Genomic DNA, 18,449 nt, shown 5'->3' with positions numbered 1-18,449 from the left:
GCATATGATGGGCGCTGTGTGGTATAGGGGTGTGCATATGATGGGCGCTGTGTGGTATGGGTGTGCGTATGATGGTCACTATGGGGGTGTGCATACTGGACATTGTGTGGGTTTAGAGGGTTTTATGAGCTCTGGCGGGTGTATAATGAGCAGTGTGTGTATGATGGGCACTGTGGGGGTGTGAATACTGAGCACTGTGTGGGTATGGGGGTGTTTATAATGGGCACTGTGTGGGTATGTGGGGTATAATGGGTGCAGTAGTGGTGGTAGCAGGGGACAGGATAGGTGCAGTAGTGGTGGTATCAGGGGGCAGGATGGGTGCAGTAGTGGTAGGGGGTAGGATAGGTGCAGTAGTGGTAGCAGGGGGTAAGATAGGTGCAGCAGTGGTAGGAGGCAGGATGGGTGCAGTAGTGGTAGGGGGTAGGATAGGTGCAGTAGTGGTAGCAGGGGGTAAGATAGGTGCAGCAGTGGTAGGAGGCAGGATGGGTGCAGTAGTGGTAGGGGGTAGGATAGGTGCAGTAGTGGTAGCAGGGGGTAAGATAGGTGCAGCAGTGGTAGGAGGCAGGATGGGTGCAGTAGTGGTAGGGGGTAGGATAGGTGCAGTAGTGGTAGCAGGGGGTAAGATAGGTGCAGTAGTGGTGGTATCAGGGGGCAGGATGGGTGCAGTAGTGGTAGGGGGTAGGATAGGTGCAGTAGTGGTAGCAGGGGGTAAGATAGGTGCAGCAGTGGTAGGAGGCAGGATGGGTGCAGTAGTGGTAGGGGGTAGGATAGGTGCAGTAGTGGTAGCAGGGGGTAAGATAGGTGCAGCAGTGGTAGGAGGCAGGATGGGTGCAGTAGTGGTAGGGGGTAGGATAGGTGCAGTAGTGGTAGCAGGGGGTAAGATAGGTGCAGCAGTGGTAGGAGGCAGGATGGGTGCAGTAGTGGTAGGGGGTAGGATAGGTGCAGTAGTGGTAGCAGGGGGTAAGATAGGTGCAGTAGTGGTGGTATCAGGGGGCAGGATGGGTGCAGTAGTGGTAGGGGGTAGGATAGGTGCAGTAGTGGTAGCAGGGGGTAAGATAGGTGCAGCAGTGGTAGGAGGCAGGATGGGTGCAGTAGTGGTAGGGGGTAGGATAGGTGCAGTAGTGGTAGCAGGGGTAAGATAGGTGCAGCAGTGGTAGGAGGCAGGATGGGTGCAGTAGTGGTGGTAGCAGGGGGTAGGATTGGTGCAGTAGTGGTAGCAGGGGGTAAGATAGGTGCAGAAGTGGTAGGAGGCAGGATGGGTGCAGTAGTGGTAGGGGGTAGGATAGGTGCAGTAGTGGTAGCAGGGGGTAAGATAGGTGCAGCAGTGGTAGGAGGCAGGATGGGTGCAGTAGTGGTGGTAGCAGGGGGTAGGATAGGTGCAGTAGTGGTAGCAGGGGGTAGGATAGGTGCAGTAGTGGTAGCAGGGGGTAAGATAGGTGCAGCAGTGGTAGCAGGCGGTAAGATAGGTGCAGTAGTGGTGGTAGCAGGGGGTAGGATAGGTGCAGTAGTGGTAGCAGGGGGTAAGATAGGTGCAGCAGTGGTAGGAGGCAGGATGGGTGCAGTAGTGGTAGGGGGTAGGATAGGTGCAGTAGTGGTAGCAGGGGGTAAGATAGGTGCAGCAGTGGTAGGAGGCAGGATGGGTGCAGTAGTGGTAGGGGGTAGGATAGGTGCAGTAGTGGTAGCAGGGGGTAAGATAGGTGCAGCAGTGGTGGTATCAGGGGGCAGGATGGGTGCAGTAGTGGTAGGGGGTAGGATAGGTGCAGTAGTGGTAGCAGGGGGTAAGATAGGTGCAGCAGTGGTAGGATGCAGGATGGGTGCAGTAGTGGTAGGGGGTAGGATAGGTGCAGTAGTGGTAGCAGGGGGTAAGATAGGTGCAGCAGTGGTAGGAGGCAGGATGGGTGCAGTAGTGGAAGGGGTAGGATAGGTGCAGTAGTGGTAGCAGGGGGTAAGATAGGTGCAGCAGTGGTAGGAGGCAGGATGGGTGCAGTAGTGGTGGTAGCAGGGGGTAGGATAGGTGCAGTAGTGGTAGCAGGGGGTAAGATAGGTGCAGCAGTGGTAGGAGGCAGGATGGGTGCAGTAGTGGTGGTAGCAGGGGGCAGGATGGGTGCAGTAGTGGTGGTAGCAGGGGGCAGGATGTGTGCACTAGTAGTTGGGACGCTGGGGGAATAAGATGCAGCGTAACAGGAAGCGCCCTCACAGGTATAATGTGCAGGTATTGGCCATGTTATTTAATAAATATAGGAAAGGCCCGCCCGCACGTTTGTGAAACTAAAGATTTATCACCATTCCCCCAGGTCGCAGCGCTCTGACCTCTTGGTACTTTGCGGTCGTGGTGCCCGACCGCACTGACATGTCCCGCTCGGCCCCAGCTCATGTTCTCTGCAGCAGACCCACCGGGCTGCCCGTGGTGAAGGCGCTCCTCTCCTTCTCCTCGGCTCCCTCCTGCATCTTCCATTCTCCTGTCATCGTGATGTCCGCGCCCGGTTGCCACCAGCACATTCAATGGGTTGGAGATCAGCGCAGGGAGGGGGGACCGACGTCTCAGGTGGTGCTTGGATTGGGAGACGCTGCCGGCAGCGATTGGATGTTGAGAAGCTGCCGGCGGCTATTGGCTGGTGAGGCAGGGCTTGGGGATTTCTATTGGCTGTGAGGCGGCAGTCAGCAAAAAACAGCGCGTCCTGTGGGACCCGCTCACTTTTAAAATCCGAGTCCCTCTTTGCGATCACTGCAGTGTGGTTAATGTGTCCGGCGGGCAGCAAAGTGCGGGGCGGGAGGGCGCACACAAACGGGCAGGGCGGCATTCAGGTGTCTAAAAAAGGGGCAGGGCGCAGCGCCCTGTGAAAGACACCTAGAGTGAACACTATATATATATATATATATATATATATATATATATATATATATATATATATATATATATATATATATGTGTGTGTCTCTATCTATCTATATAAATACATACACATATATATATATATATATATATATATATATATATATATATATATATATATATATATATATATATATATATATATATATAAGATCGGTGGACAAGGCACTCCAAAAAGCTTGTATGAATCAAGAGCCGGTGCCTCCGTAAAAACAAGATAATAGCAAGGGAAAATAACGTGGCACTCACGGCAAGTTTCAATAATCACAACCACAGCAATTAGCGTAGAGCAACGTTTCAGTGGTACCCCACTGTCGTCAGGCTTTATTAATAAAACATTAAAACAGTCCTACCTTTATAGAACACCCACGTGTATGTTGTACAGACAGTCCGGACTCAGACTTCCGGAAAAGAAAGCGGAAATGATGTGATAGTGCCGTCAGCGCACTGAAAGATCAAAGCCCATCACCATGGAAACCTGGTTGTTAGAAGTAGCAGAAAATGGATACTAATACAGCGTATAAGGATTTGTAACAATCAATAGACACATAGTGTTAGGTTAAGTTATGGAAAACTACCAACAGTAATACAGCGATGACATGAATAAACATTATCATACTTTAAAAGATATTGCATGCTGTAATAACTGCCAGTTTTCCCCGCATTCTGAAAATAGTTCAAAAAGAAAAGAAAGCATGAGATACAAAGAATCAGCCTTCATATATTCACTCAGCCCTGTAATCCTCAAATTGTTATAAAAAACAAGCATAAGAAAACTGTTCATTCAGCCCTCTCGGGTGAATCACATCTAGATAGGCTATCCACCTTGCCTCTACCTGTAATAATTTTGTAGCACGATCACCACCCCTGATGTTCATAGGGACAGGCACGGATACAGAGGGGGGCGGTGGGGGCGATCGCCCCCCCTAGCACACTTCTGCCTACAGACAATCTGTCTGTGAAGTCCTGCTCCTTAACCCCTTCCTATCTCAGCTGGCCGTCAGCTATAGTCAGTCAGCTATAGTCAGTGGTGTGAGTCGCAGCAGCTCACAGCGGGTGCCCCTTCCTCCTCACTCACCCTTTTGGCCTGCACGGCAGTTAATCAATCAACATAGTTTGTTGATTGAGACTGCTTTCATCTCCCCAGCGTCTCCTTGCTGATAACAGATCCAGGAAGTGGCTGTGTGTTGGGGGCGTGGCTTCACTTATAAGACAGGCTAGTGGGCTAATAGAAACAGTATACTATAGTGTGTTTACTTTTTTCCACACTGAGAGCATGCTGCATTCCTGCACCCAGAGACCACATTGACCAGCCTGTGGAAAAGGGACCATCTTACCAGCCTGTTGCAGAGGAACCAGCCAGTAAGAGATCTTCTTGCCATATTCCCTAGGCAGGGTATTACAGGTTGAGTCTCACATATGTGCGATACAGTAGAACAGAGGATGTCTGTAGTAGATGCACTTATAGGTTTTAAAATATTCCTTGTATTTCATAATATTAAACATTACATATCATGTCCTGTCAGTGAAATACTAAAATAATAGAGAGATGCGTGTAAAAGTACAGAAAATGTGTATAAAAATGCTATACAAGAAATATGGTGTATGCTAATCTGTCCTCTATTTGGTTACTTTCTCATAACACCATACTCCTTCTACAAGGTATCAACTCGGAATTGTCCTCACCGTGTAATTCCCCTACAAGGTGCCCTCACTATAGCCTCACAAATGAGTATTAACGTCTTCAAGTTCCTGTATAGCATTGGTCCTATAATGTGCATCAGTTTATATATCAGTGGGAGAGATCCCTTGATTATAAATGGCACCCTAATAGCTGGTAGGGATATATTGCAAGATAAGCAGGTAAAGGATTTGTTAGTGGGTGTTTGGTATAATAATCACTTCTACAACACATCAAATCAAAGTCCCCCAATATAACATCTATCCAAATCCCTAGAAATATTTCAATTGCTTGATATGGTGCGTCCTCGGGAGCCTCACTCTCTTATAACTGATGTCATTACAGACAAGGGGCCTAATTCACACCTGATCACTGCTGTGCATTTTCTCACAGCAGCCGTTCAGGTTTGAACTGCACATATACGCTGGTGCATGCCAGACAGCCGACGGCCATCTCAGCCCTGCCAGGCAGAGGCGGACGCTGGGCAGGAGGGTGCGGGCCGGTGGCGTTTTGCTGCCTTTTTAGGGGTGCGGTCCAGGCAACGCAGGTGTGCCCGGACCGTGCGGGGGGCAGGCTGCTGCGTGACGTCACACGCAGCCGCTGTGACCCGGTCAGTGACTAGTAGCTCCCTGCCTGTGCGCAGGAGCTGCGCTGGTAGGGAGCTACTCATCAAGTACAAAAGCATTGCCGCTGTGCGATGGTTTTGAACTTGTACGGTGGGGAGTCAGACATGCGGGGCGGACTAGCCTTGTGCTGGGTCCCCCCCCCCCCCCCCCCCCCGCATGTCTGAGTAACTGATCGTAGCTGCATGGCTACGATCAAGTTTGAATTATGCCCAATGTCTTGTCACTACTGTTGCCACAAATGCCGTATTTTGATGGCCCTCTATTATACCATCTATATGTTCATCATAATTTATGACACGTCCTGTACAGTTGTGATACCTACAGTATACAAAGTTGTAATTCCCTAATATTGGGGTATAGCAAAAAAATATTAAATTAAAGCAGAATGTCTGGATTAATTATGATTGACTTATTCTATATCAGCACCTCATATTAACATGAGAAACATTAACAATCTGATAATAGATTTATAAAATAGACAATCCTAGCAGTGCGCACAAGCAGAAAAAAAGCAGCTCGGTGAGCTCAATATTTTACTTAAAGGTATCCTCACATCTTCACCAAATATGTGCCAAAAAAGGTTGAATAGAAGTTATCCAGCGCTACTGCATACAGTATGTAGGTCATTCATAAATATACCACTTCAGATACAGCAGATGTCATATCTCACAGTATACTTCTTATTAGGCTCATTCAGATATACCCAAAATGTAAGAGATAAGCAATTATAGTGAAACACTGTTTAATAATTGTAAGATTTAATATGAGAAAAACGAAAACATATAAACTCCACACAGATCACATGTATTTCCAAGTGGCCAAATTTTGACAATTCCAGCTAGACATGAACTGTTATTTAAGCAGTTCAGAATGCACTTGAAACAGTGCAAGTCCTGGGTTCTCCCACTGGTGCAGGCTCAGGTTTGGCTGAAATTTACAATTATTAAACAGTACTTCACTATATTTGCTTATCCCTTTCATTGGAGATAGCTGAATGAGCCTAATAAGAAGTATGACATCCGCTGTATCTGAAGTGGTATATTTATGAACAACCTACATATGCAGTAGCACTGGCTAAATTCTATACAACAATGTGATAATACCTATAATTCCTTAAATTAATTGTATCAATCAGATAACTATGGTATACTTGCAACATTTTTCTGGAAAAAAAAGGGTGGTGGGGGGATTTCCCAAACCTATGTGGCACATAGATGCAAAAGGGATTTTAATCTACAGGTGAACTCCTGCGAGTATTACGTACTCTCACTTAATCCTGGTTAGTCTCAAACTCCATTATTGGACAATTACAAATGTGGAATTCATCTATTAGGGTTGGCAAGTGTTGAGTACTGTGTGGGATTATCAAATAATTGGTCTAACCCCCCAAGACTCTGTGCCTAAAATCCCCTTGGTACTATTCAGCAGTTCCCCTTATTATAATAATATAACAGGGTATTATAATGTGTCTTCCCTTCCTGGTTCAGTAACACATAAAATGCCAGTTGTTACCATTTGTATCCATAAAAGTTGCTAGTATCCCAAAGAAAGGAATTATAGGTATTATCACATTGTTACTGTTTCTCATTTTAATATAATGCGCTTATATAGATTCAGTCAATCATCAAGGTTTATGATAATACTGTATTTCATAACGACGTTGACATATAAACCTTGATGATTGACTGTCTCTATATCAGTACCTCATATTAAGATGAGAAATAGCTGCAAATAATTACTCCAGACATTTTGTTTATATTTAATTTTCTTTTGCTATACCCCAATATTAGGGGATTATAACTTTTTATACTGTAGGTATCACAATTGTACATGACGTGTCATACATTATGATGAACATAAGGAGGGATTTGGATAGATGTCATATTGGGCAACTTTGCTTTGATGTGTTGTAGAAGTGATTATTATACCTAACATCCACTAACAAATCCTTTACCTGCAATTATACCTATTTGTGTGATGGATGAATTTGGACGGGAGAGGGGAGGAGTCAAGATGGGAGGGGTCAAGATGAGAGGGGTGGAGTCAAGACGAGAGAGGGGAGGAGTCGGGACTGGAGAGGGGAGGGGTCAAGATTAAACCGTAAACCGCCCCCCCTAAAAGAAAAGTCTAGATCCGACCCTGCATAGGGACATGGTCAATCATTCTATAGCGAATACTGCTAATAGAATGTCTGCACACAGCGAAATGTCTTGGCACAGGCTGCTCGCTGGTTCCTGACTCTAAAGCATTTCTGATAGCAGATCTATGGCAAGTCATCCTCTCTTTAAATTTACGCTCGGATTTGCCAATATAACTAAGGCCACACGGCCAGAGGATTTGATAAATAATAAAAGTAGAATTGCATGTAAGACGATGTTTAATCAAAATCTTCTTACCAGTGTGCGGGTGATTAAATGAATCACCAATCAGTAAATACTGACAGGTGACACATGTGCACTTGAAACATCCCAATCTGACATTCTGTGCTGTGAGAAAGTGGGTAGGACTTGGTGTATCCCGCTTGTACCCTTGAAACGTCAGTGTTTACAAGATAGTCACGCAGATTTTTTCCTCTGGAGTAACAGGGCATTAATTTTGACTGAGATAGATGCAATTGAGCATCTGTTTGCAACAATGGCCAATGTTTTTTACCAATTCTAGTAACAGTCTCGGAGCTGGTATTAAATTTGTTCACCCAGGGAAAATTACTTTGTTGTTTAGCTATCAGTGATTTTTTCTGCAACAGTGCTGTTCTATCCATACTCATAACTTTAATTTTGGCCAATTGTAGTGAATCCTTAGAGTAACCTCTCAGCGATAATTTAACAATTAACGCATCGATCTGTTGTGAAGCCGTTTCCCTGTCACTATTGATTCTCCTTATCCTAATCATCTGAGAGTATGGGAGTCCTCTCTTTAGAGAGGAAGGGTGACAACTGCGTGCATGCAGTAATTGACCCTGGTCTGTAGGCTTCACATAAATAGATGTGCTGACATGATTGTTATAGATCGTCACACTAACATCTAAAAAGTTAATTGTATGTTGGTTCAGCTGAAATGTAAATTTAATAGTACTAGCGCTTGAATTATATGACTCTAATAAATCAATTAATCCAGTTTTATCGCCATTCCAAAGGATGAACAAATCATCTATGTAACGATTAAATAATAAAGCTCCAGCTATGAATGTCTCATTACTATAAAATAAATCATCTTCAACTGAAAACATAACGATATTAGCATAGGTGGGGGAAACTGCAGATCCCATCGCACACCCTTGGACTTGCTGGAAGAATTGTTTACCATACAGAAAAAAGTTATTAGTCAAAACCAATTCCAACAGCAACAAAATTACTTCAATTTTAGCGACATCAAAAGCTTGTTTTTTAATGAGAAATTTTCTAACAGCTATCAACCCCAGATCATGGGGAATCAATGTATATAGACTAACTACGTCGACTGTTGCCAACCAACAGTCGTCCGCTACGGTCTCAATAGTCTGAAGGTTATTCAGGAATGCCGTTGTGTCAATCAAAAAACTAGGTTCATCTACAAGTAATGGCTGTAATAGATAGTCCAAAAAGACCGACAATGATTGCAATAACGACCCTCTGGCCGACACAATGGGTCGACCAGGGGGAGGATTGGTTCCCTTGTGGATCTTCGGAAGCAAATAAAACAAAGGAACTACAGGAAATTCCGGTACCAAGATATTCATAACCTCCTCAGTGATCAATTTGACCTCCACAGCCTGAAACAAAGCATCTATCAAACGTTTTTTACATTTTACATTGCTAGATAATATATGGAGAGCTTCTTTTTCAGCTTTGGTGAGATTAGGATGTACATATCCAACGGTGTCAACAGCATCTCTCACGTCATGTTCAAGTACTCTCATGAAGGTTTTTAAACTAGCATTGTTTGATAGAGGGTCAAAAACTGACTTAGGGCAAAAAGGGAGGAGTTTGGTCGGTATAGGATTATCAGACCTGCGGACAAGGGGGGTGCAATTGTTTTGCAAGACTTTAGTGATTACAATTTGGAAGCCTTACGTCAATTAGATTGTTCTGATGTCTATATTAAATTACATACCAATCCCACTGTAAAATGTAAGAAACGTTTGATAGATGCTTTGTTTCAGGCTGTGGAGGTCAAATTGATCACTGAGGAGGTTATGAATATCTTGGTACCGGAATTTCCTGTAGTTCCTTTGTTTTATTTGTTTCCGAAGATCCACAAGGGAACCAATCCTCCCCCTGGTCGACCCATTGTGTCGGCCAGAGGGTCGTTATTGCAACCATTGTCGGTCTTTTTGGACTATCTATTACAGCCATTACTTGTAGATGAACCTAGTTTTTTGATTGACACAACGGCATTCCTGAATAACCTTCAGACTATTGAGACCGTAGCGGACGACTGTTGGTTGGCAACAGTCGACGTAGTTAGTCTATATACATTGATTCCCCATGATCTGGGGTTGATAGCTGTTAGAAAATTTCTCATTAAAAAACAAGCTTTTGATGTCGCTAAAATTGAAGTAATTTTGCTGCTGTTGGAATTGGTTTTGACTAATAACTTTTTTCTGTATGGTAAACAATTCTTCCAGCAAGTCCAAGGGTGTGCGATGGGATCTGCAGTTTCCCCCACCTATGCTAATATCGTTATGTTTTCAGTTGAAGATGATTTATTTTATAGTAATGAGACATTCATAGCTGGAGCTTTATTATTTAATCGTTACATAGATGATTTGTTCATCCTTTGGAATGGCGATAAAACTGGATTAATTGATTTGAGTCATATAATTCAAGCACTAGTACTATTAAATTTACATTTCAGCTGAACCAACATACAATTAACTTTTTAGATGTTAGTGTGACGATCTATAACAATCATGTCAGCACATCTATTTATGTGAAGCCTACAGACCAGGGTCAATTACTGCATGCACGCAGTTGTCACCCTTCCTCTCTAAAGAGAGGACTCCCATACTCTCAGATGATTAGGATAAGGAGAATCAATAGTGACAGGGAAACGGCTTCACAACAGATCGATGCATTAATTGTTAAATTATCGCTGAGAGGTTACTCTAAGGATTCACTACAATTGGCCAAAATTAAAGTTATGAGTATGGATAGAACAGCACTGTTGCAGAAAAAATCACTGATAGCTAAACAACAAAGTAATTTTCCCTGGGTGAACAAATTTAATACCAGCTCCGAGACTGTTACTAGAATTGGTAAAAAACATTGGCCATTGTTGCAAACAGATGCTCAATTGCATCTATCTCAGTCAAAATTAATGCCCTGTTACTCCAGAGGAAAAAATCTGCGTGACTATCTTGTAAAGACTGACGTTTCAAGGGTACAAGCGGGATACACCAAGTCCTACCCACTTTCTCACAGCACAGAATGTCAGATTGGGATGTTTCAAGTGCACATGTGTCACCTGTCAGTATTTACTGATTGGTGATTCATTTAATCACCCGCACACTGGTAAGAAGATTTTGATTAAACATCGTCTTACATGCAATTCTACTTTTATTATTTATCAAATCCTCTGGCCGTGTGGCCTTAGTTATATTGGCAAATCCGAGCGTAAATTTAAAGAGAGGATGACTTGCCATAGATCTGCTATCAGAAATGCTTTAGAGTCAGGAACCAGCGAGCAGCCTGTGCCAAGACATTTCGCTGTGTGCAGACATTCTATTAGCAGTATTCGCTATAGAATGATTGACCATGTCCCTATGAACATCAGGGGTGGTGATCGTGCTACAAAATTATTACAGGTAGAGGCAAGGTGGATAGCCTATCTAGATGTGATTCACCCGAGAGGGCTGAATGAACAGTTTTCTTATGCTTGTTTTTTATAACAATTTGAGGATTACAGGGCTGAGTGAATATATGAAGGCTGATTCTTTGTATCTCATGCTTTCTTTTCTTTTTGAACTATTTTCAGAATGCGGGGAAAACTGGCAGTTATTACAGCATGCAATATCTTTTAAAGTATGATAATGTTTATTCATGTCATCGCTGTATTACTGTTGGTAGTTTTCCATAACTTAACCTAACACTATGTGTCTATTGATTGTTACAAATCCTTATACGCTGTATTAGTATCCATTTTCTGCTACTTCTAACAACCAGGTTTCCATGGTGATGGGCTTTGATCTTTCAGTGCGCTGACGGCACTATCACATCATTTCCGCTTTCTTTTCCGGAAGTCTGAGTCCGGACTGTCTGTACAACATACACGTGGGTGTTCTATAAAGGTAGGACTGTTTTAATGTTTTATTAATAAAGCCTGACGACAGTGGGGTACCACTGAAACGTTGCTCTACGCTAATTGCTGTGGTTGTGATTATTGAAACTTGCCGTGAGTACCACGTTATTTTCCCTTGCTATATATATATATATATATATATATATATATATATATATATATATATAAGCACAGTGAAGCGGCACTCCAGGACTTAATTCAAATAAACGGGTCCAGTCTCTCGAATTTGATGTGCAACGTTTCGGTTTTAATCACAAACTTTCGTCAGGCATATACATACAACAGAACAAGTCTTACCTATATAACAAATGAAATCACCAGGTGCAGTGCAGTCCAGGAAGCCCCAGAGTTAGACTTCCAGCTGATGTCATGCAGCATGGACTAATTACGTAACAAGAGAGTGTTAACCCTTCACACTACAGACATGGAAATGAATGAATGACGTTTAATATTCAAACGATACTTTGTAAATACAATGATCATCCACAGGATAAAATGCAACAAGTTATATCAAAGATTATATATGAGTATAGCAATCGGGGCGATTATACAACACCACATCACAATTGACTTAAATGGTTAATGTTCTAAGTAGGGACATTTGCTTTTAAACATTCACGTGTGATTCTGCACAGCACTTTTTTCTATGGATACGGCAACTGATGGAGAGACGGGATTCCGCAGTACAGTTTACCCGCCGGGTGAACTGTTAACTTTGTCTGATGTGGACGCGGATAGAATACTGTTTAAAGACAAGTTAATAACAGTTTCTGGAGTGGACACTAATGAACACTGTGTTTCAATCATTTGCTGAAATTAAAAAAACGTGAAGTTGACTTTTACCTACACGGAGTAACTTTGTTGGACTACTACCGTGATCGCAAAATTCCTAGAGGATTCGGGATCCGCAATAATCCTACAATTGGACGCTACAATCCGTCATTCTGTTGGAAGTGGGTAGCTGTCCTTAATAAGGCATCCTTCGACCTTATTCTCCTCGTCATTGAAGAATCATCACGAGAACTGACTGAGGTACGGGAGAAGATTGAGACATTTGAATCTACCTGCTTGGATGAACTAAAGGCTGACACTAGCACTAATTGGATAGATCAATTACAAGTACAGATTGACAAATACAGAAGTGAACTGATCAATTTCAAGTCAAAGAAATACACCGCTGTATCACGAGATTACGAGGAGAACCGGGTGTACGACTGGACATCTAGCCGACAACGGGGTCAGAAACCATTCCGCCCACGATACGCTAGGAATCAGAAAAAAACCTCCCAGATTCAGACAATTCTAGTGCTAGTTCCCAAAGTGAGTCTGAAGGAGCACGTGCAGCAGTGAGATCAAAGCACATCCCTTTAGGCGTCAAGACCAGGGCTCAGAGAGGAGCACCAAAAGAAGAAGAACCAGATGAGGCAGCCAGTGTGAAAGGCAGAGGCGCAAAGAATTCAAAGACAAAGAAATAATCTTTAATTTATCCTCTAGTCCTCTTACACCTTCGGAGACTGCAGTGTTACGACGAGGTCTCAGCTTCGTCCCTACGAACACTCACCGGCAATTTGACAGCAAGATTGACCTAGCACACTTCAGCAGACAGTTACGCCTTAGTGAATACTTTGACAAAAAGGATACTTTACCAAAAGCAACTGAGGACACCACATCTACATGTCCCGTTCGGACTAAATCTAACTTTGCCCTTTATCCCTGAATTCCACAATTCGTGCCTTTTCACGCACCATGACGAAAGAAATCGAGTCCACAACTATTGATGTCGGAGGTAAGATTAACAACCTTTCTGCAGCTGAACGTTCTGCATTGAAGTCACTCTCTACAAGAACTGATATCACTATCCGTCCAGCTGATAAAGGTGGATGGATAGTTGTACAGGACTTACAAGACTATCTTGCTGAGACTTATGCACAGCTATCAGATACAGCCGTTTATCAGAAATTGGACAGAGATCCTACTGATTTATATAAACATGAACTGAATGACTGTTTGAGGTATGCAGTTGATGAGGGAATCATTGATGCCTCAACTATGGAGGCATTAAGGATCCCTGAACCAACAATCCCTGTGCTATATACCCTGCCCAAACTGCACAAAAACCGGACAAAGCCTCCGGGACGTCCAATTGTTTCTGCTCGTTATTCCATATTTTACCAGTTAGCAAGATACTTAGACCATTACCTGCAACCAGTGATACAGAATGAGCAGACATATTTGAAGGACACGTCAACTTTTTTGTGTAAACTGCGTAATCTTGACCCTATTACTTCAGAGACATGGTTGTGTACAGCTGACGTTGTAAGTTTATACACTAACATTCCACACAGCCGAGGTATTACAGCTGTTGAGAACGTGATTAGCAACAATACACTGTACAATGGTCCAGATAAATCTCTGTTTGTGAAATTACTACAATTGGGTCTCACACGTAACTACTTCCTATTCAACAAGGAATATTACTTACAAACTCTTGGCTGTGCCATGGGGTCTCCGGTCGCACCGGCCTATGCCAATGCCTCTTATGTTCAAAGTTGAACATGATCTGTTCTTTGGTAAACCTGAATATGCAAGCAAAATCATTTTCTACACCAGGTACATAGATGACGTGTTCCTCCTTTGGCGAGGCACGAGGTGTGAGTTTTTGAGCATGATGGCTGACATTAATACACAAGATAACAATATCAAATTCACTTTTGATATTCAGGAGAAATATATACATTTTCTTGATGTACTTGTGAGTCGAGATGGTGAGGTGTTAAGTACCTCTCTTTACACTAAGCCTACTGACTGTAACAATTTATTATTAGCTTCAAGCCATCATCCTGCTCCACTTAAAAAGGGTCTACCGTACTCTGTTCTTGAGAGTACATTGCATCTGTAGTAATTTTGATGATGAATGTAAACAGCTTGATATTATGACCACTAAGTTCCTAGAAAGGGGATATTCCAACAATGCACTGACCAGTGCTAGGAAAAAGGCGCTCGCAGCGCCGAAGGTTAAAGAACCAGACATTTCTAGTCAGAGCCGAATAACAAATACAATGATTTATGTGAATCAGTATACAACTGCCAGTACTAGATTAATGTCAAAGGCGAAGGGTATTTGGCCTATTGTTCAAACTGACCCTGACTTACCATCTTTATCCAAGGAACTGATAATGCCTGGTTATAAACGAGGACGTAGTATTCGTGACATGATTGTGCACAGTGACATTTCTGATTTTGACTCCCAGGCACCCCAACATTTTCTTACCAAAAAAACTGGTAATTATAAATGTTTACGGTGTACCACTTGCACATACCTAGAAACAGGAGACACTATAGTACATCTGCACTCTGGCAAACGAATCAAACTGCAACATTGTTTCACATGTACCTCACGCTATGTGGTGTAGTGTATCATTTGCTCCTGTGGATTATACTACATAGGGAAGACCACATGCATGTTTAAAGTACGCATGGCCCAACACAGGAGAGCTATTAAATCCGCGCTTGACGGCAAACCAGCCGAACAACCTGTTTCTAAACATTTTAAGTTACGAGGACACACTTTGTCTTCATTAAAATACAAAATGATAGACATGGTCCCAGAAAGCAGGAGACGTGGTGACAGATCTAGGTTCTTGCTACAAAGGGAAGCACAGTGGATTGACAGGCTCAACACTGTAACACCTAAGGAGTTAAATGAAACACTTTCTTACAGCAGTTTTCTGTGATGTTTTTCTTCATCTCTACATGTTGTTTTCATTAATTGATCTAATTGATTCCCCCTGGTTAACCATTTAAGTCAATTGTGATGTGGTGATGTATAATCGCCCTGATTGCTATACTCGTATATAATCTTTGATATAACTTGTTGCATTTTATCCTGTGGATGATCATTGTATTTACAAAGTATTGTTTGAATATTAAACGTCATTCATTCATTTCCATGTCTGTAGTGTGGTGAAGGGTTAACACTCTCTTGTTACGTAATTAGTCCATGCTGCATGACATCAGCTGGAAGTCTAACTCTGGGGCTTCCTGGACTGCACTGCACCTGGTGATTTCATTTGTTATATAGGTAAGACTTGTTCTGTTGTATGTATATGCCTGACGAAGGTTTGTGATTAAAACCGAAACGTTGCACATCAAAATCGAGAGACTGGACCCGTTTATTTGAATTAAGTCCTGGAGTGCCGGCTCATTGTGCTTATATCTTCAACCTGCAAAGTTGATTTAGAGGGCACCGGGCAAGCTGACTGATGTTTATTTCATGAGTGCCGAATACAAATACACTAATATATATATATATATATATATATATATATATATATATATATATATATATATATATATATAATCTATATATATATATATCTCTGACGTCCTAGTGGATGCTGGGAACTCCGTAAGGACCATGGGGAATAGACGGTTCCGCAGGAGACTGGGCACATCTAAAGAAAGATTTAGGACTATCTGGTGTGCACTGGCTCCTCCCCCTATGACCCTCCTCCAAGCCTTAGTTAGATTTCTGTGCCCGGCTGAGCTGGATGCACACTAGGGGCTCTCCTGAGCTACTAGGAAGAAAGTATATGTTAGGTTTTTTATTTTCAGTGAGACCTGCTGGCAACAGGCTCACTGCACCGAGGGACTAAGGGGAGAAGAAGCGAACCTACCTAAGTGGTGGTAGCTTGGGCTTCTTAGGCTACTGGACACCATTAGCTCCAGAGGGATCGAACACAGGTCCCGACCTCGTCGTCCGTTCCCGGAGCCGCGCCGCCGTCCCCCTTACAGAGCCAGAAGCAAGAAGGTGGTCCGGAAAATCGGCGGCTGAAGACTTCTGTCTTCTCCAAGGTAGCGCACAGCACTGCAGCTGTGCGCCATTGCTCCTCATGCACACCACACACTGCGGTCACTGATGGGTGCAGGGCGCTGGGGGGGGGGGCGCCCTGAGCAGCAATATTAACACCTTGGCTGGCGAACTGACACCATATATAGCCCCAGGGGCTATATAGGTGTTTTTCTCTAACGTCCTAGTGGATGCTGGGGACTCCGAAAGGACCATGGGGAATAGCGGCTCCGCAGGAGACTGGGCACAAAGTAAAAGCTTTAGGACTAGCTGATGTGCACTGGCTCCTCCCCCTATGACCCTCCTCCAAGCCTCAGTTAAGATTTTGTGCCCGAACGAGAAGGGTGCAATCTAGGTGGCTCTCCTGAGCTGCTTAGAGTAAAAGTTTAAATAGGTTTTTTTATTTTCAGTGAGACCTGCTGGCAACAGGCTCACTGCATCGAGGGACTAAGGGGAGAAGAAGCGAACTCACCTGCGTGCAGAGTGGATTGGGCTTCTTAGGCTACTGGACATTAGCTCCAGAGGGACGATCACAGGCCCAGCCATGGATGGGTCCCGGAGCCGCGCCGCCGGCCCCCTTACAGAGCCAGAAGAGTGAAGAGGTCCGGAAAATCGGCGGCAGAAGACGTCCTGTCTTCAATAAGGTAGCGCACAGCACCGCAGCTGTGCGCCATTGCTCTCAGCACACTTCACACTCCGGTCACTGAGGGTGCAGGGCGCTGGGGGGGGGGCGCCCTGGGACGCAATGAAAATACCTTAAATGGCTAAAAATATATCACATATAGCTCCTGGGCTATATGGATGTATTTAACCCCTGCCAGTTTTCCACAAAAAAGCGGGAGAAAGGCCGCCGAAAAAGGGGCGGAGCCTATCTCCTCAGCACACAAGCGCCATTTTTTCCTCACAGCTCCGTTGGAGGAAGGCTCCCTGATTCTCCCCTGCAGTCCTGCACTACAGAAACAGGGTAAAACAAGAGAGGGGGGGCACTAAATTGGCATATTAATATATACAGCAGCTATATTAGGGAAAAACACTTATATAAGGTTATCCCTATATATATATAGCGCTCTGGTGTGTGCTGGCAAACTCTCCCTCTGTCTCCCCAAAGGGCTAGTGGGGTCCTGTCCTCTGTCAGAGCATTCCCCGTGTGTGTGCTGTGTGTCGGTACGCTGTGTCGACATGTATGAGGAGGAAAATGGTGTGGAGGCGGAGCAATTGCCTGTGTTAGTGATGTCACCCCCTAGGGAGTCGACACCTGACTGGATGGTCTTATGGAAAGAATAACGTGATAGTGTCGGCACTTTACAAAAGACTGTGGACGACATGAGACAGCCGGCAAATCAGTTAATACCTGTACAGGCGTCTCAAACACCGTCAGGGGCTATAAAACGCCCGTTACCTCAGGTCGATACAGACACTGACACGGACACTGACTCCAGTGTCGACGGTGAGGAAACAAACGTATTTTCCAGTAGGGCCACACGTTACATGATCACGGCAATGAAGGAGGTTTTGAACATTTCTGATACTACAAGTACCACAAAAAAGGGTATTATGTGGGGTGTGAAAAAACTACCCGTAGTTTTTCCTGAATCAGATGAATTAAATGAGGTGTGTGATGAAGCGTGGGTTTCCCCCGATAAAAAACTGCTAATTTCTAAAAAATTATTGGCATTATACCCTTTCCCGCCAGAGGTTAGGGCGCGTTGGGAAACACCCCCTAGCGTAGATAAGGCGCTCACACGCTTATCAAAACAAGTGGCGTTACCGTCTCCTGATACGGCCGCCCTCAAGGAACCAGCTGATAGGAAGCTGGAAAATATCCTTAAAAGTATATACACACATACTGGTATTATACTGCGACCAGCAATCGCCTCAGCCTGGATGTGCAGTGCTGGGGTGGCTTGGTCGGATTCCCTGACTGAAAATATTGATACCCTGGACAGGGACAATATATTATTGACTATAGAGCATTTAAAGGATGCATTTCTATATATGCGAGATGCACAGAGGGATATTTGCACTCTGGCATCAAGAGTAAGTGCGATGTCCATTTCTGCCAGAAGAGGATTATGGACGCGACAGTGGTCAGGGGATGCGGATTCCAAACGGCATATGGAA

General features: G+C 43.9%; 1 protein-coding gene across 4 annotated transcripts in view; it reads left to right on the top strand.

Annotated features, from left to right (window-relative positions):
* Window positions 1–18,449, top strand: part of INPP4A (inositol polyphosphate-4-phosphatase type I A) — a 266,919-nt gene that overhangs the window by 95,607 nt on the left and 152,863 nt on the right. Inside the window, exon 1 of one of the 4 annotated variants that reach the window (XM_063953339.1) lies at window positions 11,349–11,468. The exons of the other annotated variants lie outside the window; for them this stretch is intronic. The gene's annotated coding sequence lies outside the window, so the exon portion shown is untranslated. Of the gene's footprint in view, window positions 1–11,348; window positions 11,469–18,449 lie in introns of those variants that run through there. 4 annotated transcript variants of the gene reach the window in all.

This window comes from Pseudophryne corroboree, chromosome 2 (assembly GCF_028390025.1).
Source record: "Pseudophryne corroboree isolate aPseCor3 chromosome 2, aPseCor3.hap2, whole genome shotgun sequence".
Lineage (NCBI taxonomy): Eukaryota > Metazoa > Chordata > Amphibia > Anura > Myobatrachidae > Pseudophryne > Pseudophryne corroboree.
Note: the sequence above shows the minus strand (reverse complement) of the source record. Positions and strands in the feature narration are given on the sequence as shown.